At 45.3% G+C, this 7377-nt stretch overlaps 1 long non-coding RNA gene across 4 annotated transcripts in view; it reads left to right on the forward strand.

Annotated features, from left to right (window-relative positions):
- Window positions 1-7377, forward strand: part of LOC102379351 — a 116253-nt gene that overhangs the window by 4092 nt on the left and 104784 nt on the right. For all 4 annotated transcript variants that reach the window (XR_003093904.1, XR_323737.2, XR_323736.2 and 1 more), the window contains exon 2: window positions 6553-6745. This is a non-coding gene — a long non-coding RNA (uncharacterized LOC102379351). The remainder of the gene's footprint in view (window positions 1-6552; window positions 6746-7377) is intronic.

The following is a 7377-nucleotide window of genomic DNA, read 5'->3' on the forward strand; positions in this document are numbered from 1 at the left end:
GGCATAGGTTGAGGTCCAGCCCCACCAGTTGTGAGAGATGGGGGAGGAAGGGGGACACAGTGGCCTAGTCTGACACTGCCCTGCCCACAGCTGGGGTTGCCCAGCTTTTCAAAGCACTGCAGCTTGGTGAACCAGGTGGGGATCAGCTTCACCTCCTCCTGGGGAAGGGGGTGAGGCTAAGCTGATCTCAGCCTGGCCTACACACGCACATGGCTCCCCCTGCCTGTGACCATCCTCTGCCTGCTCCCTGCAGCCCCTCAGTCCCAGGCTGCAAGGCCAAACCCATGGTTTCCTTTTGTTTGTTTCCTTTAATGGGGCACATGTTATTCTATGAATTTGAATAAGAGATGTACATCTAACTGTAATGACTGCAGGACTAACGAAACAATCTTTTAACATGCACAAGAAGCTAGGTAAAACAGAGTCAACTTAATATATTTAATCGAGCAAATTAGTAAACATTCCACTAAAGTTTATATTAGTTTTTTGCTTTATCTTAAACTATATTATTCAGTGCTAGGCATATTGGAAAAGCTTCTAGTTTTTCTTTAACTAGAGGAATCTGTGTTGTATTAGGCACCACACCATCTGTGCCCACCTCTGCAAAATCCTAGATTTGTCCATGCTCAGTAATTTAACCATTTTTTCTTCTAATGCCTAGTATTTGTGCTTTGGTGCCAATATCGTTCTTTTTGGCATCATGTTGACTTGTGTACCTACCATAAGTCCAATAGATGATTGTCAATTCTAAAGTTTCCGTTGAGGTTGTTAGTACAAACACCTTCTGTTATCATGCTGTCCATTGCTGTCATGGACAACTCCGTAAACTAATGGTGATATATTATCATCTGTGTCCCCTCTGTGTTCACCGTGCTTATGGTTGCAAACTCTTTCAAAGTAACGTAATCTGCCTCAGAACTTGTTTTTTGGCTTATGATGCTCACCATATGTTGCATTTTGTGGACTATTACTTTCAGCTCTACAACTTTCTAACTCGGATCTCTTGTCTGGCAGGTTTTCTGGATCCTCTTTTAAGGTCCACAGTATCCAAACACTCTATCCTCTGTGATCTTCAATCTGGACTGAATGACTTCATTTGCTTGGCACATTCAAATTGCCTCTGTCAAAGGTTAACCTTGCATCTACCAGTACTGTCTCTGAGTCTTTTTAACCCAAATCTCATGTTCTATTCTCTCGTCTGGAATCAGCCTTTCAAAATTACAAGATTATACCTGAGGCTGGAGAGACGGTTTCTCTGCTTTCACCTTCATCCAGACCTATAGGCCTTCTCTCGAAGGACTAAATATTTTCTGACATCTGGGCATCTCTTCCCTAACCAGGAAAATTTCAGAGGTGGAGGAGCTTTCCTTTCCAGCCACCTGTGCTCCTGAGGAAGGAGGAGGAAAAGATCTGCCTATCACCAAATACTGTGAGCATGGGGACTAGGTAAACATGCTTCTCTAGGACTTTTGCTGATGCTACAAGTAACCCCTGGAGCTTTGCTCCCAAAGGAAGGATACAGTCTTGGCAGCTGGCCATGTCTCTGCTCATCAGACCCTCTAGTACAGAGGCAGGCAATTATTTGGGCCCATGGGCCACATTGGCAGTTCTGGGGAACTGCTGCAGGCCAGTCAGTACCCGCACACCCTGTAGCTTTTTTTTTTTTTTTTCCCCCTGCCACCACCACTCGGCAGCAGATGAGTGCACAGCCTCAGTCCCAGCCCTGGCCCTCCCTACACCTGCTCCAGACTCACCCTGGCTGGAGGGGACCAGCTGGAACCCACACACATAGACCTGACCCCAGTCACCATAAACCTGTTCTGGACCACCTGCCCATGCTGAGCAGTGGTAGTGGCCAGGCAGAAGCTGCTGTTAGGCATAGGGGCTGGTGGGGAAAGGCAGCTGCCTCCCCTTCACCACTGCCAGACCCTTCTTGCTGCAGCCACCTGGAGCCCATACCTGAGCTGCCCTGTGGCTCCTTTCTGCTGCCTCTGGGCCATCCAGTGGGCTCCAAGTGGCTGCATCAAGAAGGGCCTGATAGTGGCAGGGGGAAGGCAGCCACTTTCCCCTCCCCCCCCCCCATACTGAGCAGTAGCTTCTGCCTGGCTTCTGATGCTCAGCATGGGCTGGTGGGGTGGGCCATGGGTGGGACTGTGTATGAGTTCCAACTGGTCCAGAGTTGGTCCGTTCCAGCCAGGGCAAGTCTGTAGTGTGCGCAGGGTGGGATGATATTGTGGCTGTTTGCACTGGTCCTAGCCAGTACCATAGGACTGGAGTCCAGTGGCAGCAGCATCTGGAAGGATCTGCCACTGCCTGATTGGCCTAGAAATGCAGTCCAGCTATGGAGCTGCCCCAGCCCTGCTGTACTCCCAGTGGTGGTGGGACAGGCCACATGGTCCCTGGGCCAGGTGTGACCAAGGGACTTGCCACAGGCCAGACAGAGTCCCTCTACGGGCCAGATCTGGCCCCCCAGACCCTATTTTTCCCACCTCTGCTCTCATGGCAAGTCACTTGTACAGGTCAGAGATGGCATTAAACCTTAACCTACAACTGTTTGGAAACTTCTAACTTTAACAGTGCCCAACATTCCACAGATTTAGGATGGTTTCAAGGTAACCTGTAAGAACAGCCTTAGAAGACCTCATGTCTCTATGACCATCTTGCAGTCATATCAGCTAAGCTGATGGTAATGTTTTATTTCTGATTCATTGGCAGGGATCAGTGTCGATGGAAACCCCACTTCAATTCAGGAGCATTATATAAGCAGAATTCTGGTAGCTGATGGAGAGAAATCATTTCATATTTAAAACAAAAAGATTAATTTGGTTGAGCTACAATAGTTTTACATTGGGCTGGTCGCAGTGTACAGATTGCTGTAAAACTAGTTTGCCAAGCCATGCAAACCATAGCTGTACTATGCTGACCTGGGATTAAGAGGATGATGGATTAAAAAGCAGCTTGCATTCTTTCCTCCCATTCTATTGAAATGAACAGTGGCCAGAGCTCTTGATCTTGCCTGAAGACTTGCTTGTAGTGCAACAGACTGCTTCTGATGAAGGCATTTTTACACATGGAAGCACTGCAGTACCAGGCACTCTGAAAAGTGCCTGGCACTGCGATGCTTGCAGTTGTATAAGCAGTGTAATGTGCATCAGCACTGAGAAAATGACACTTTAACTAAAGCACAAAAGTGCACTGCTGCCATTTTCTGTGTGCTGACATGCATTTTGCCACTTGTGTTGCATTGTGTGCAGTTGTACAGTGCACGGTAGCTCACATGCGGAGCGGCTCTCCAGTGCATCACAGGACAAAAAAGTATGTGTTTTAAATGAGTTGGCAAATAAAGTTGACTACTTTAACCTAGGATTTTAAGATCTTTGGAGCAGGGACTATCTTATTCTATTTGTTCAGAACCTAGCACAATGTATAGGGGTCCTGGTTCTTGAAGCGGTCTCATAAGCACTAGGTGATCTTGCTGATGATGATATTTACATAGGTATTGCCATATTAGGTATCAGATTGATAGTCCATTATCCCGCCTCTTCTAAATAAGAGGTCACTGTCTGTTTTGGAGAAACGCCACTGTAATCCACCTAACCAACCGTGCTGTAAAGCGAAGAGATTGTTCCAGGCCTTCAAGTGTTTCCTCCATGAAGTATGAGAGTTATTTTGCTATTGGGTTTACAACTGAGCCTTTAAAATGTTCTACTAATCATTGCTGCTTAATATTCTCACATTTGCACAATAAATAGAATATCTTTTTGGAATGAAATGAGACCTGAGGAAGCCCAACATCTAAAGAAACAAATTTAATAATACAAGAATATTGTCATCAGACACGAACTTTATTGCTGCCCTCGGCCAAGATACTGTATATCTCCCCTATGAATAGCAACAAATGTGGATTATAGAGCTAGAAATCTCAGCATAGCTGTTAAGCCTATCTTTCTGAAATGATTATAAATACACAGTGTTTATCAAACAAATATTGATTGTGTTCAAGGGCAGTAGAACATTTGTTCCAAGGATGATGGCAATATTCAGCCATGCAGGGAACTCTTACCTTGAGGTTCCTTTTGTGGTGGCTATATTCTTAACTCCTCAAAAAAGGTAGGCTTCAGTATTTTTTTCTTCATTACTTACTGTTGAATGGCCTGGAGTTTCCATCTTTCTGGCCTCCGCTTTTTCTCAGCTGCCCTGAGAACAAAGTTCCATGGCCTGTAGGATGCTACATTTGGTTACAGTGACAGCTCCTGTACAATGGACATCCATCTTTAATATCAGAGTGTTGTTAGACATTGTTCTTTCCCATGCATCTTAACTGATATTAAGACAGGAGTATCTATGCATTGAAGGAGAAAAGAATGTGCCAACTTTGAGTGTCTCCAAGTTGTACCTACTTGAGTGAGTCTTACTCCAGGTAGTATAAAGGTAGCTCATGTTGCAGTAACATCAACCTGCTCCATGGGGCTAATACGAGCAACTTGTGGTCCTCCAGGATACGTTCCTAAGCACTTCCAGAGTGACAGAGGCAGGGAGAGTCGGGCAGCTGCAGGTGAGTGAGGAGGCATAGGGTGAGGAGGTGGGTAAGAGGACAGGTGCTGGGGAGCCACAGGTGAGTGGGAAGCTGCTGAAGAGACAGCTGGGCAGTCATGGCTCCTAGCTGTACACCTACTTACCAGCCTTCTAAGCTCCAAACCAGCTGTACATGTTAGAGAGGGTTTTACCCTTAATATGCAACTGCTCACAGTATGTGCTAACTTTATTACTACCTAGCATTCTTTAAAGTTGCATGTTACAATTTAACCTGTGTTAACAACACTCTCAGGCTGTCCTTCTGAATGTAAAAATTTCTGTATTTCCCCCATACTTATGCTTAACCACAGAATGAAACATGTTCTCTCTCATCTTGGCTACCCCAGCTTTTGTCTGTGTGCAAGGGTTGGTGTCCTGAAAAGGGTAGTTCCTGGATCTGTGCTTACAAAATCAGTTGTGCAAGTTAAGATGGTAGTGGAAGTGGGTCACCTCCATAATGAGCACATCTACACTGCTATTTGCATGCAGCAATAAACTCTGGCACAATATGTGCCGGAGTTTATTGTTCCCAGGTGCTGTGTTTTAAAGATGCACCTGGGACCACCAGCACACTGAGCTGGGTCGGGGCAGCCACAGCTAACAGGAGGCCCAGAGGGTCAATCTGTGAACCCAAGACGACTCTGACCTGGCTCAACATGCTGCGGAGGGACTGGCTGGGTCACAAAGATGCTCCAGTGCTGGGCTAGCAGGCAGGTGGTCCCTGCACTGAAGCATCCTTGTGCCCTAGCCAGCTCTGTTAGCATTTACACGTGTGCTGCAGCAGAGTGAAAAACTGTAGCAAGATAATACTTGTATGGACAAGTATTATCCTCCGGCAGAGTTTATTAGTTTCCTGTACCTAATAGGGCCACATGTATAAATGTGAGATGTTTATTACAGAGCTAATTGGCCTACTCCACAGTAAACATCTTGTGTAGATGCTCCCAGTAAGTAGTAGTTTTTTGTGAACTAACCTTGAACATGCATTCTAGTTTCTGGGCACCTGCATATGCTATCAAATTGTTATGCAAGTAATATGGGATTGCTAGGAGTGATAGTGGAGGCTTCCTGTTCTTTCTTTTCGGTGCTCACTGATTTATCACATGCCACACTGTGATGTTACTGTTACAAACAGAGAGAGAGGCTGACTAGTTAATGCATCCAACTAGTATACATTCCTAAAGTAGACCTCCTTCAGGGCTCCTCTTCCCCTACACCCTGGTTTGTCACTCTTCCCAAAACGGTTCCTCTGAGCTGCAGGTCAATTCCCAATGAGGGTGTTGTTTGGTTGGTTGGGGTGGGGGGGGGAGGAGGGGGGTTGTGCCTACTTCTTTTGGGATTTGGTCTCCCTGATGTTACCAGAATTTGATCCTGACTCTGTCAATTAAAAAAATAAATTTTAATTGTATACTCATTTAACAAAAATTAATCCTCAACTGGGTCTGGTATCAACCTCAGTCTATCAAAGCATTGTAGCCCCAGTCTCCTTCAGAGTAATTTGGACCCTTCTTCACACAAATTGGCTGCCTTTGCCTGTCAAATTCTTCCTGGTTAGGCCACAACTGGCAACTAGGCCTCAACTAATGCAGCCACACTGAGATTACTTGACCTCCTTCCATAAATTGGCTCTGACAACTCTAAATCACAGGTTTGGTAGTTTATGCCCCAATTGATCAATCTTCATTCTTAATTCACCTTCAAACAACTTCAGCTTCTCACATACCCACAGCCCTCTTTAATTAATTTTCCCCATTCCTCAGTCTTCAATGGGTTTCAGGGTCTCTTGTAACGTGGGCCACAGTCTATCCTAAGTAATCAGTTCTCACTTCTAAATCGGCCTCATTCATTTTTACAGCCACATAATGCAGTCCATGCTATGATCAAACAATTTTTGTCCCTTACTTGGCCTAAATTGGCTTCAGTGATCAGGCTTGGCATTAACACTTACCCTTCTGCTTTCTTTTATTCTCCCTCCAGGCTCCATACACAGTCACCTGGGAAGAAAATCAGAAGTCCACTCATTTCCTTAACTGAGGAGATTATTTCCCTACTAGGATAGAGTGAGCCTGTTCAGTGGCAGTTGCTGGACCCATCTCCCACCTTCTCCAGTGACTGGAGCTCTCTTCTTCCCTTCTGGACAGCTTGTCCATGCTTCCACATGGAATCCCAGGTAAGTTCCCTTACTTTCCCTTTCCATGGGAAAGGTGAGCCCCCAGTGCTCCCAGCTGACTTTGTTTTAAAAGAGGGCCAGAACTCCTGTGGTCTCATGGGAGCCAGTCCCAGCCATGCTATACCATGGTGTACTGGCTTTAACTCCCTTGCCACTGGCCTGGCTTTCATCCATGGCTGGGTTTCTGGATCAGGCTTGCTTGGAGAAGTGAGCATAGTAGGGTCCGAGGTAGGTCCCCTGCTACACAAATGAATCTGAAAAGATAGGATGCTGTGCCCATTTTGTGTGCGACTGTCTTAAGTACCAATTCGAAGAAAATTTTAGCAAGGAAATTTAACTGTATTTTCTCTAACCAAATATTTAGCATAGTTTAAAAAAAAAAATGGGGGGAGGGAGGGTTAAGCAAAATAACTCAATTTTAGATTTAGCCCCTCAAATAAAATATTTATCTTTTGTTCCTGCATCATTGTCTCACTTTTTGTTCCATTTTTGGCCACCTTTTAATTTGCTTATTAATTATCTGATCCAGCATTTACTGTAACATTACACGTTTCTGGATAGCTTCAAACAGCAGACATTTAAAAGCAGAATGGAAGTGGTTTGCTTTTTTTTCTTTCCCTCCACTGCCTGTA

This window comes from Alligator sinensis, unplaced genomic scaffold (genome assembly GCF_000455745.1).
Source record: "Alligator sinensis unplaced genomic scaffold, ASM45574v1 scaffold486_1, whole genome shotgun sequence".
NCBI lineage: Eukaryota > Metazoa > Chordata > Crocodylia > Alligatoridae > Alligator > Alligator sinensis.